Raw genomic sequence first — 13,525 nt, 5'->3', positions numbered from 1 at the left:
AGCTTGTGTTGTTCAGAGTTAACTGTAATTAACTGCTCTACAAATGTTGGCTATTATTTCTGTGTGCCTGCTACAATCATGCTTAAATACATGTATATGCCTTTAGGATTCGAAGCATCTAGCTCAACAAGATTATTTCTTCATTTACTCACTGGACAAATATTTACTGAAAAAGGCACTGGTGGCAGCTGAGGGTGTAAACAAAAGCAATAGACATTTTTCCTGCCCTGAAGATTACATACTGATGGATATAAAACATTAACAACTAATTGGCCAATTACTCATGTAATTGCCATCATGTTTAGGAGAGCGTACTTTGAGGAGAGTATACAAGACATTATTAGAGTTATTACTGGAAGGTATGACTTAGTCTGGAGGACTGAAATAGGGAGCTCCAGAGGGAGAGTGTGGCAGATCCTGGCTGGCAAGATCCGTGTATGTTGTGGCTGCTCTTGAACCAATACACACGGACTATGGGAATTCTGTGGGAAAAAAGGGATGGTACAGTGGCTCTCTAAATCAGAGACAGGCCTGCACAGGCTTTTATTGTTTTCCTGGGTACATTACAAGAAGAGTGGTCCTCATTTACTATGCACAGGTTCATATTAGGTGGTTACCTTTTACAGACAATAAAGGAGAGGATGTTGCTAATCACATCAAAGAAGAAGGGTATTTGCAAATATAAAGGGAAAAGCATTTGGATTGGATTGTTTTGGTTTTTTTGCACCCTCCCCCCCACGGATTGTTAACACTCCATGCTTGGTGTGTTTCGCTCAGATTTTAGGAAGCTGCAGTAAGCCCTTTCTGCCTCAATTCAGGGTGAGGGAGTTTTAGCAAAAGAAAGCCTCATAGTGGCCTAGGTACAATGCAGGCCTGTTTCCCCACGGGAAAACCTCTTCACGTGTGTGGTCCTCCATGTCAACGCGTACCCCACTGGTTTTCCCCATGAGGGCTGAGCTACATTTCCATGGCATGAGAAACAGTTTCCCACAGGAGAGCAGCCTACCTCAGGCAGTAATGTGAGGTGAGTGTGAGTACAAGTTAACTAGAAGATGGAGGGTAGGATGGGAAGAATTACTGTTCCAGGCTAAAGGTAAATCCCATGTGCAACAAAAATAACCCTCAAATCTGAGTGGCTTAACACGGGACAGGGTTATTTCTCATTCACTTCACACACTAACACCAGTCACAGGTGTGAGGAGATGTTGGTGCAAGGGCTCTGCTCCACAGTCATTCGAGAACACTGTATCTTCCCATCCAATGGCTCTTATTTTTCCTGACACCACAGAGATCTCCATTAGACCCTCTACATGCACCTAATAAGCCAATTTCAATGTCTAAAGATCATCTGAAAATCTTCTTAAAAACACATATTCTTATTCAAATAAAGTCTGGAGTGGGACCTGAGATTCTGCATTTGTATCAGGCTCTCTGATGTTGATAACTACTGGTTTCTAGCACCCTGTCCAATTAGCAAGGGCGTGGAGAACCTCTTAGAGGGTTTTAGGGACCAGGCATGAAAGGATACACATTATTTTTGCTTGCATTTCATTGCACAAAACTCAGACACATGGCCCATATAGGTGTAGGTGGCTGGAAAACCTAGTTTGACAATGTGCTAGGGAAGAGATACACCCACCCCTTACCAAAATTTGCTTATAACCTAACCAATCTCTTCCATGGATAGGAATAAACCCCCCAATTTCCGGCAGAAGATCACCACCATATAAAACCTAGAGATGAGACAGTATGGCATGTTTGAGGAACTTAAGGAGTCCAGTGTGACTAGAACCTAAGAAGTGAAAGATCAAGTGCCAAGTAAGCCTGGACAGGTAGATAGGCAAGGATAAGAGAATGCAAGACCTGGGGGATGCTGTTAAGGATTTTGGACAGTGGAGAGTCACTGAAGGGTATTAAATATTCCACTTGTGATTAAAAGTGTCACCTTGATTGCAGAGTGGCTGGCAAGGGAAGTGTGTGTATAAAGGAAGCATTCGGAAACCATTGCAACTGTCCCAATAAGAAATGACAGGGGATTTTAGGTACTGCACTGCTCTCATTTGCTACCAAGGACAGGTAAGGTGACAAGTTGACTACTGTATCCCATCCCTCTACATCTTTTTGAACTAATGCTGTTTTTAAAATATCTTCTATTTGAGAGAGAGAGAGAGAGAAAGAGAGAGAGAGAGAGAAATCTATTTGTCACTTCCCTCATCCATGCATTCCAGGTTGGTTCCTGTATATGCCCTGAGCAGGGATCAAACACACCACACTGGCTCATCAGGACAGTGTTCTAACCAACTGAGCTACCTGGCCAAGGCCTGAACTTATTCTTAAATCTTTCAGTTCACACTCAATTTGCACTTTATTTGTAGTCTTTGTTAATTAACATTTATTCATTGTCTGTTGTACATAAGATTCTATTGGACATCAAAGATATATGAGACTTCATCTCACTTTTCTAGGACAGTGCTGTCTGATTGAACTTTCAACAATAATTGATTTCGTTGTACAGTCCAGCTTCTATTGGTCATGGAGGTGCTATGACAGCGTCAGCTCCTGGGAGGGCTCCAAAGACTGTTGTCACACTCTAAAGTGAAGGAAATGTTTTGTATCTGCTCTGTTCCATGTGAACTGCTAACCATATGTGGCTATTGAGCATCTGAAATGTAGCTAGCACAATCGAAAAACCAAATTTCTATTTTATTTAATTGTAGTTTATTTAAATTTAATTCATTTAAATGTAATTAATTTACTAGCTATATAAGGCTAGTATCTACTTTTTTGGTGAAAAGGAAAGGGATTATTTACTGAAAAAGTTATACAGACATAGAGTATGACTTACTGTGTTCACTAAAAATACTAAAGTCATGTAGAATACCAACAGATGCACACAGTCCTTCCTTCTCCTCCTGCCCACTCCAGGATACCGTATCTCAGGAAAAGAAGTAGAAGTCCGTGGCTCAGGTTCCCAACACCATCAGTTGTATTGCTGCCATGATCTCCAGTTAATCTGAAGCCACGTGGCACCTTCTCATGGCCCACCAGCAAGAGTCCTTTTACCCCTTTTCTTCCAGGCTAAGTCTCTCCTGCTTCCTAAGCCATGTGGCAAAAAGGGAGCACCCTAAAGCTGCATGGTCCCAACTTTTGCAAAAACCGCGTGGTCCAAAAAGCTCTCTACTTTTTTTTTGTTTGTTTGTTTAGATGGAGAGAGACAGGAAGGGAGACATAGAGAGAGAAACGTTGACTTGTTCCACTTACTATGCATCACTGGTTGAGTCTTGTATGTGCTCTGATCAGAGTCTGAACCTGCAACCTTGGCATATTGGGAGGCTGCTCTAACCAACTGAACTACCTGGCCAAGGCCTAGCATCTATCACTTTAGATAACACGGCTTCAGGAGTGGGAATAAAATATTTACATGAGAGGATAACCAACAATGCATGACAGTGTATGATCAAAACCAAATATGTCACATGGTATAGTATAAACTGTGTTATATGCAATTAAGAAACTGATACAGTGTTGCATGGGTGTGCAACCCACAGCCCATGATAGTTAAGAATGCGGCCCAATACAAAATCATAAATTATGCATGGACTTTTTTGTTTTGCTCATCACTTTTTGTTAGTATTTGTGTATTTAATGTGCAGCTCAAGACAACTCTTCTTCCAGTGTGGCCAGGAGATGCTTAAAGGTTGGCACCCTTGGTAGGGCATAGTCTCTGGAGCTCTAAACCTGATCAAATGACTTATTACTTCTTGTTTAAACTTTTTAAGCTTCATTAAAATGTAGCAAGTAGCAACACTGACATCGTGGGTTATTTTAGGAATGAAATGGCACCATGTATGTAATATGGACACCTCGTGTTTCTGTCTATCAGTGTTCACCCACACTTGACAAACAGTGATGTTTTGGTGAATGAAGGTGGAATGTAGGATGATGTAGACTACAATTAGAGAGGAATAGCTAGTTCATGGATATTTTTACTGATGTGACATTGTAAGGACCAAACTATAAAATGAGTATTTTGTTGGCTTTGTCCTCATGTTAGTTGGAGAAGCTTGTTTCTTGTTTCCATGTGGGGTTAATCAAGCTAATGATGTATCAGAGCTGTATGATTTTTTTATAACCTAGGATAATAATACCCTCCCTGTTCTAGCTCTGTACTTTATTTCTTTGAAAATGAAGATGCCTTATTGCTTTCTGGCTCAAAGTGTAGTCTGAGTATCAGACACATCACTGACTTGCTGAATCTTAGGCCTCACCCTAGACCTACTGAATTAGGATCTGCCTTTCAACAAGATTGTCAAGGGGATTCATACCCACATTTTATTTCATTTATCCTTGTGACTAACCAGCTTATCTATGAAGACCAGCCCCCTTGCCCCAGTCCCAGCCATTAAGGAATTGAATCGTGCTTCTATTACAACTCTCCCTTCTGCTGCTGATATCACTTAGGAGAGCTCCAACCATTGAAATAACCAGGTCTGGAAGCTAGGTAGGATTCTCCTGATCTCTGTGTCATTAAACAGTCAACAAATACTTTGTTAAATAACCAATGAGTGGACTTCCACCAAGATGGAGGCATAGGTGAAAGCACTGCACCTTCTCCCACAACCAAGCTTAAAAACAACAAAGTTTTAGCAACAAAAACACAGCCAAACCACAGAAAATTGAACTATACAGAAGTCTGACAACAACGAACCCTTCAGCCAAACTGGTAAGAGGGGCAGAGCCAGCAGCAGAGCGGGGTCGGGCAGAAAAGATCCACTGGACCTACCTAGGCGTGCGACCCAGGCACGCAGGCAGCCGTGGGTGGATCCCAGGTGTGGAGTAGCGGGCAGAACCACTGAGGGCGCAAGGCAGTGGACTCACTGAGGGCTGACCATGGTCACACATTTGCGCGCAGATAAACCGGTGAAGGAGCGAGTGGTGAGACAGACCGGTGCAGGTCCCAGTGGCAGGATGTGGCAGAGGGCACCGCCATTGTCCCTCTCTGACCCTGCCCCACATACAGCGTCACAAACCAGCAACCTGAGTGGCCCTGCCCTGGTGAACAACCTAAGGCTCTGCTCCTCATACGTAACAGGCACAAACAGATCGAAACATGGCTCAAGAACAACTCAAAGTCCCACAGCCGATAAATCTAAGCGATGAAGAAATAGCCAAACTCTCAGATGCACAGTTCAAAACACTGGTGATCAGGATGCTCACAGAACTGGTTGATTTTAGTCACAAATTAGAGGAACATATGAAGGCTAAACTAATTGAAATGAAGGGAAATGCACAGGAAACCAATAGTAATAGAAAGGAAACACAACTCAAATCAAAGGAGTGGACCAGAAGGAGGAAAAAATACCCAAACAGAAAAGAATGAAGAAACAAGAATTCAAAAAAAGGAGGAGAGGCTTAGGAACCTCCAGGACATCTTTAAACATTCCAACATCTGAATTATAGGGGTACCAGAAGGGGAAGAGGAACAGCCACCAGTGGAAAACTTACTTGAACAAATAATAAAGGAGAATTTCCTCAGTCTGGCAAAGGAAATAGACTTCCAGGAAATCCAGGAAGCTCAGAGAGTCCCAAAGAAGTTGGACCCAAGAAGGAACACACCAAGGCACATCATAATTACATTAGCCAAGATTAAAATGAAGGAGAGAATCCTACAAGCAGCAAGAGATAAGGGAACAGTCACCTACAAAGGAGTTCCCATCAGACTGTCAGTGGATTTCTCAAAAGAGACCTTACAGGCAAGAAGGGGCTGGAAAGAAGTATTCCAAGTCATGAAATCCAAAGACCTACAACCAAGATTGCTCTATCCAGCAAAGCTTTCATTTAGAATGGAAGGGCAGATAAAGTGCTTCTCAGATAAGATCAAATTCAAGGAGTTCATCATCACCAAGCCCTTATTATATGAAATGTTAAAGGGACTTATCTAAGAAAAAAGAAGATAAAAAAGATGAACAGTGAAAGGACAGCAAACTCGCAGTTATTAACAACCACACCTAAAACAAAAGCAAACTAAGTGGACAGCTAGATCAGGAGCAGAACCATAGAAATGAAGATCACATGGAGGGTTAGCAACAGGGGAGTAGGAGGAGGAGAAGGGGGGAGAAGGCACAGAAAATAAGTAGCATAGATGGTAGGTAGAAAATAGATGGGGGGGGAGGGCAAGAATAGTATGGGAAATATAGAATCTAAAGAACTTGAGACACGTGGTCATAAATTAAAGGGGGAAATGGTGGCAAAGAGGGTGTGCAGGGTGGAGGGGAATGAAGGATGAAATAGAACTGTAATGGCATAATCAATAAAATATATTCAAAAAAACAACCAATGAGTGCTTTAGAATATAGCCACAGGAAAAATGAGATCTCTGACCTCATGGAATTTATATTCTACTTGTGGAGACAGAAAATAAACAACAGATTTGATAGTGATGATACACAGAAAATTGAGGTAAAGTGATGTAGGAGACTGTGATTGGGTAACTTCATTAGACTGGTGGCTAATAAAGGCCTCACTGCTAAAGTGACATCTATATGAAAGATAAGGCATTGGTCAGGTCAAGTTCAGAGGAAGAGCATTCCAGGTAGAGGAAAAAACAAATACAGATATAGTGTAGTGGTAAAGATCAGAGATGTAAGTAGGACTAGTTCACCTTGAGTTCTGTGAGCCAATGTAACTGCAGAACCAGCTCAAAATGGCCCTACCCTATTTGGCAAGATACTGAGCTGCTTTTCAGAGAAAACAGTCCAAAACTGTGTCATGCTGCCAAAACATGCACAGGAAAGTGAACTATGACCTCCAGCTGCACCCAAAACCAAAGTTCTCCCCTTCCCCCAAACCGAAGGGCTGGGACATAACAGGAACTTGAATACTGGAACCCTTGAGTAGCAGAGGGTATGTTGTCAGGAAGATCCTGGACTTATGTCCCTTATCGTAAGGGGCCAGCTCCAAGGTTCTCCAGTGAAAACTTGCCCTGCCAGTGCTTCCGCATACCTGTTCTCCGTAAACCCTTAAAAACCCACCCAAACCCTGAAATGGGGAGTTTGGGCTTTTTCAGCATTAGCTTCTTGTTCTCCTGGGTGGTGTCACTCATCATAAAATAGCCAAACTTTCTCCACTGTAATTCTTGGTGTTTAGTGTTTGGCTCTGCTGGTACCCAGTAGACAAACTCTATAACACTAAAATGAAAAATATTTGCTATTTTAATAATAGAAAGCCACCGAGGGATTTGGGGCCAGGGAATGGAATGAGCGAATTATCTTTTAGATCATGGTCACTCTGAGCAGATAGCGAAACAAGAGTAGAAGGTGGGAGACTGGTTAGGTGGCCATTTTAGTAGTTTCAGCACAGGATGATGATAGCTTGGACCAGGGAGGTGATAATGGAGAGGAAGAGGGAATCCTGGATAGCCTGAGAGAAGCTTCAGTGAGACAGGCTAGTAAGCCAGAACAAGTGAAATGGGGAAACTGAGACAGATAATTAAACAAGCAGTTCGCAGCTATTCTTTCTTCCCCAAACCAAGGATACTTAAAGTAAATGGTCTTCACTTCTCCTCAGCCAGAGGGTAAATAGCTCAAATCATTCTATTTGGGGAAATAGCAGAAATCCAATCAGTGTCATTTGCACCAACCACACCCAAGAACAGATGATTAAGGGAACACCTTTCATTTTGGTCCATCAGAATAAAGCTGATGAATATTCTTTTTTTTAATTTATTTTTTTTATTGATTATGCTGTTAACAGTTATTCTATTCCCCCTTCATTCCCCTCTACCCTACCCCCCCGTCCCCACCATTAACCCCCTTTAGTTTATGACCATGTGTCTCAAGTTCTTTAGATTCTATATTTCCCATACTATTCTTGCCCCCTCATCTATTTTCTATCTACTGTCTATGCTACTTATTTTCTGTACCTTCTCTCCCCTACTCCTCCTCCCACTCCCCTGTTGCTAACCCTCCTTGAGATCTTCATTTCTATGTTTCCACTCCTGATCTAGCTGTCCTTTTAGTTTGCTTTTGTTTTAGGTGTGGTTGTTAATAACTGTGAGTTTGTTGTCCTTTCACTGTTCATGTTTTTTAAACTTCTTTTTCTTAGATAAGTCCCTTTAACATTTCATATAATAAGGGCTTGGTGATGATGAACTCCTTGAATTTGATCTTATCTGAGAAGCACTTTATCTGCCCTTCCATTCTAAATGAAAGCTTTGCTGGATGAAGCAATCTTGGTTGTAGGTCTTTGGATTTCATGACTTGGAATACCTCTTTCCAGCCCCTTCTTGCCTGTAAGGTCTCTTTTGAGAAATCCACTGACAGTCTGATGGGAACTCCTTTGTAGGTGGCTGTCCCCTTATCTCTTGCTGCTTGTAGGATTCTCTCCTTCATTTTAATCTTGGCTAATGTAATTATGATGTGCCTTGGTGTGTTCCTTCTTGGGTCCAACTTCTTTGGGACTCTCTGAGCTTCCTGGATTTCCTGGAAGTCTATTTCCTTTGCCAGACTGAGGAAGTTCTCCTTTATTATTTGTTCAAATAAGTTTTCCACTAGTGGCTGTTCCTTTCCCCCTTCTGGTACCCCTATAATTTGGATGTTGGAGCGTTTAAAGATGTCCTGGAGGTTTCTAAGACTCTCCTCATTTTTTTGAATTCTTGCTTCTTGACTCTTTTCTGTTTGGCCATTATTTGCTTTCTTCTGGTCCACTCCATTGATTTGAGTCCCAGTTTCCTTTTTATTGCTATTGGTGTCCTGTGCAATTCCATTCATTGCAATTAGTTTCGCCTTCATATGTTTGTCTAATTTGTGGCTATAATCAACCAGTTCTGTGAGGATCCTGATCACCAGTGTTTTAAACTGTGTGTCTGAGAGTTTTGCTATTTCTTCATCGCTTAGATTTATAGGCTCTGGGGCTTTGAGATCTTCTTGAGCCATTTTTGGTCTGTTTGCGCCCGTTAAGTCTGAGGAGGGGAGCCTTGGACTCCCAGGTCGCTGGGTTGTGATCTGTATGTGGAGGCGGGGTCAGAGCGGGGAAATGGCGGCGCCCTCAGCTGCCGCTTGCCGTGAGGACCTGCTGGGTCCCGTCCAATCGCCCACTCCCTCGCTTGTCTATCCGTGCACGAATGCGCGACCACAGTCAACCCGCAGCCCTGCTCCCTCGCTGTTTCCCCGCGATTGCTTGCTGAGTTGCCCACCAGGTCCAACCCTGCACCTGGATTCCGTGCGTCTGAGTCCGTCTGACCGAGTTTTCCTGGGCTTCTCCGCTCCGCGAGCTGCTGGTTTCGCCCCTCTTACCGGTCAGGCTGAAGAATTTGTTGTTATCAGACTTCTGAAAAGTTCAATTTTCTGTGTTCTGGCTGTGTTTTCTGTTGCTATTATTTAGCTGTCTCTAAACTTGGTTGTGTGAGGAAGCATGGCATCTCCAGCTATGCCTCCATCTTGGCGGAAGTCCTGATGAATATTCTATTGAGATCTTCTCTGAGACCTGCCCTAAACCCCCAGACTTTAAAAGCTTTTAGGTTGGAGGACCTGGTGCACTCTCCCTCCTGGGAGCACACTGGCACTTTCCCTTCCTCGTCTTCTTCCCTCACAGGCACATATTGTATCTCCTAAACTGTAAGAGACCCCATGAAGCTTGCAACCAGGAAGCAATGGACATTGGCAGCTCGTCCCTGGCTAACTCTCTGAACCTGTCCTCAAAGCCCCATTTTCTCTGATTTCTTAGTAAGCCAAAGTAGCCCAGGTTAGGCTCATTTCACTCTCTAATCCCTCTCCTGTTGCTTCTCCTACTCTAAGCCCTTTCTTGTTTCACTGGCCCCAGATTTAATAAACGTACTCTCAAAAATCACCTGAACTTGCGTTGTGAAATCTTGCCTGTATGAAGAACCCACACACGGCCCTAGGCTGGCCTTAGGCTGACCCAATCAGGGCCAGATCCTCTTTCCTGTTAACATCAGGACTTGGTTTGAAGGCAGAGTCAAGGGAACTTTTTGTGTATTTGTCTTTGTGTTGCAGATGGAGACAGGGTCCAGGCTCTTGGTGATTATGAACAAAGAATTGGACTGACCACATGGATACTGTAAAGCAAAGCAAGTGGGAAACTTATTAAGGAAAATATACTTCCCCCAAAATGGGAGCAGACCATCTCTGGCCAGGGAATAGCTCCCTTCTACTGAAGGATTACAGGCTTTATAGGGTTTTTACTTAAGCTGTTACACATGAGATTTCCCAGAATCCTCTTTGATTGCCCACTGTGGCAGGAAACCACATTGCTAATTATTATCAGGTGTCACAAGGAGAGTCTTGGAAATCAGGGTGTGAACTGATGACAGCTGTGGTGTCTCAGGGTCTCCTATTCTACCTCCTGTCTCTCTTCTGGTAAATTGTTTCTAAAGATAGTTGCAATCATATCTTCCATCCTAAATGCCTTTTTGACACTTCTTTCATCAAGAGGTAGGGTTTATTTCTTCTACTGGAAGAGGAGTTTCTTCTGCTAAGCTCTAGCCCTGTAACCACACACACACACACACACACACACACACACACACACACACACACACACGGAATGCAACACAAATTACACTTGGAGAGTCCAAGACCAGGTTTTAAGAGGACTTTTCTTACTCAGCCATAAAAACAAACAAATGCAAAAGTGCTGCCATTAGTGACAACATGGCTGAAACTTGAGGGCATTATGCTATGTAAAGTAAGTCAAACAAAGACAGATACAGTATGATCTCACACGTGTAGACTCTTAAAAATAAAAACAAACTTTTAGAAATGGGGTAGACTGGTGGTTGTCAGGGCCAGTGCAGTGGGGGGTAATGAAGGTGGTCTGAGTACACACTTCAGCTACAAGATGAGTAATTTCTGGGGATTAGTGTCCAGCATGGCAGCTATAAATAAAGCCCAGGCTATGACGTTAGAGAGAGATGTCACATGGACATGTTACTGGTGAATGATACCAGATGTTAGACCTTGGCCCTTGAGTTTGGCTAAGAAAAAAGTTCAGAGCCAAGGAACTCAAATATTATTTAGAAAGTCACAGAGGTATATAAGAAGTGAGAGGGCTGGGCTGCATGGACTCAGGAAAGAAGGTAGAGGCAAAAGAAGGGCCCTTGTGATCAGGAGAAAGAGAAGCAAAGAAAATGCACCTGGGAGGAGGAGGCGGTGGAGGAGGAAAGGTGCAGGGCCTGCTCCACAGAGTGGAGCTGGGCCCTCCATCCTGATGATGGGGGACTCAAATGTTGGAAAAAATTTAGCTTCAGATAATAATAAGCTTAGTAATCAATGTATGTAAACAGCTCATTTCAGGACCTGCAGGTATGACTCCAGGAGACCATAAGCAGTTCCACCTTTGTGCTCAGGACTGCAAGCAATCAAGATGTACCTGAGCCATGGTACTCTAGGGTGAGATGCCCACTCCTCAGGACACAGATAAAAGAATGCTGCTGCTTTTTTTCAAAAATTTTTATTTTTAAAGAAAAGATTTTATTTTTAGACAGAGGGGAAGGATGGAAGAGAAACATCAATGTGTGGTTGCCTCTCACACCCACCCTCCCCACCCCTTGGGGGACCCATGTGCCTTGGTTGGGAATAGAACTAGCAACCCCTTAGTTCACAGGCAGGTGCTCAATCCACTGAGCCACACCAGCCAGGGCAGAATGCTGAAATTTTTATGTTTAACTTTCCCCCTGAATTACAAACCCATTACTTATACTTTTCTTCTTATAAAAAGAATTGGTTGAAAATGGAATTTAAGACATGTTAGGGTACAAACCTGCCATCTTTTCAGATTGCTGACCATTTGAATAAAGCGCCCACGAAGATTCAATCTCTGTCTCTGCTTATTGGGTCTGGTAGTGACAGGCAGCATGAATGACATCTTTTCAGTTTCACTGAGGGTTTTTATCTGCTCTCTTAATGGTAGAGATCTTAGAGGTCCCAGGGGAGGATCTCAATGGAATATTCAGTATCTTCTCAGCTGTGTCCTTTCAGGGTCATGGTCTCTACTGATTGGTTGACACTAGGGTAGGGTCATTAGTCACTGCATCTGGTCAGGATGCCATGGCATCATTTTGCCTGGTTTTGCCATTTTGCTGGGCTTGGCCCTAAAACGCAACTGGGGTCTAGTGTGACCAAAACTCTCTCTGTGGTTATTGGACCCGAGGCTTTGTTCCTGAGATTATTTGATGTGGATCAGAACCTCACTGTCCTGAGGGCTTCATGCTTAAGGGAGCTGTTGTTCAGGGGAATCATATGAAGCTACTCTCTGGCCTCCTTGTTCCTCCTGAGGGGGTCTACTGCAGGACCGAAGACATGCCAGGGAGGAAAGATTAGGGGAGGGTCCACATCACATGACCAATAACACGAATGCTCAAGGGGGACTACATCACATGACCAGTAACGTGCTAGGGCAGGAAATATCACCCTGGAGATCTTTCTACCTGGCTTTTTGTTCCTGCTCTGCTCCTGTCCCTCTGACTGCCCACTGTATCAGACAGAGCTGCCTTGGAGGACGAGATACCTTAAGAGAGTGTGTCCATGTCCACATAGAGAACTGAGGCATCATAGCTGAGAATCAGCCCCTGGACCCTAGACACTGGAGATCCCAAACGTGTGAGGTCATTCTGGAAATTCCAGCCCAGCTTAGCTCTAGCCGAGGGCAGGCGATACCAGCTGAAGAGCCAAGACATCCTCTTTGAGACCCACACGAACTCCTGACCCTCAGTATTGTTTTAAACCACTAAATTTGGGTGGTTTGTTAAACAGCAAGAGATAACTGGAACAGTGCTTATTATTATTTTTTTTGCTGAAGGCGGGGGTGGGGGGGCAGAGCGGGGAGAGGAGAGATTATGTAGCTAATGATTTATCTATTTCAATGCTTTCCCCTACAAAGAACCAACTTTTAACAGTTTTCTGATTCAGAAGGTCTTGCTGTTTTTATCTCACTTTCCTCCAATATTTTTATGCTGGTGAAATCAAACCAAAATGAACCCAAGTGTAGATACTAAAGGGGAAGACAACTAATAAATATGCCACCCGCAGTTCACGCATATGTGGGTTTTGGGATAGATGAAGTCTACCTGTTCCTCATGCTGGTGGAGGTCTGTGGGCTGAATGGCTGTAACGAGCTTTTGGTTCTTTTAGTATCATTTCATAAGGACTTCCAGAATGCCAAGCTATGAGTCATGCCGCCATGTATCGAGAACCTTTATGCTAGGGCCACACCGGGAACCAGAAGATAGTATCTGCTGTGGTTTCTACCCTCGAAGACTATACAGACCACATATCAGTATCTGTTGGTCAGGCAGGAGACTGGGATTGGGGGATGTGGCCGTTTTCACAAAGGCCCTGCAGCTGGTCTGCTGAAGTCTTGCATGTCCATTTTCTGTTGTTGACATGTGAAGACCACCACCTTCCAGCTGCTGAGGTAGGTGCTGATGATGCTGGCTTGACTCTTCCCAAGCCACTTCAGCATTACGGGTTTTACCCAAACCTGTTTCCACACTACACACAGGTCACAG

This window comes from Artibeus jamaicensis, unplaced genomic scaffold (genome assembly GCF_021234435.1).
Source record: "Artibeus jamaicensis isolate MK-2021 breed Jamaican fruit bat unplaced genomic scaffold, CSHL_Jam_final contig_1284, whole genome shotgun sequence".
Classification (NCBI taxonomy): domain Eukaryota; kingdom Metazoa; phylum Chordata; class Mammalia; order Chiroptera; family Phyllostomidae; genus Artibeus; species Artibeus jamaicensis.
The sequence above is the reverse complement of the archived record's forward strand: the minus strand, read 5'-3'. Positions refer to the sequence as shown.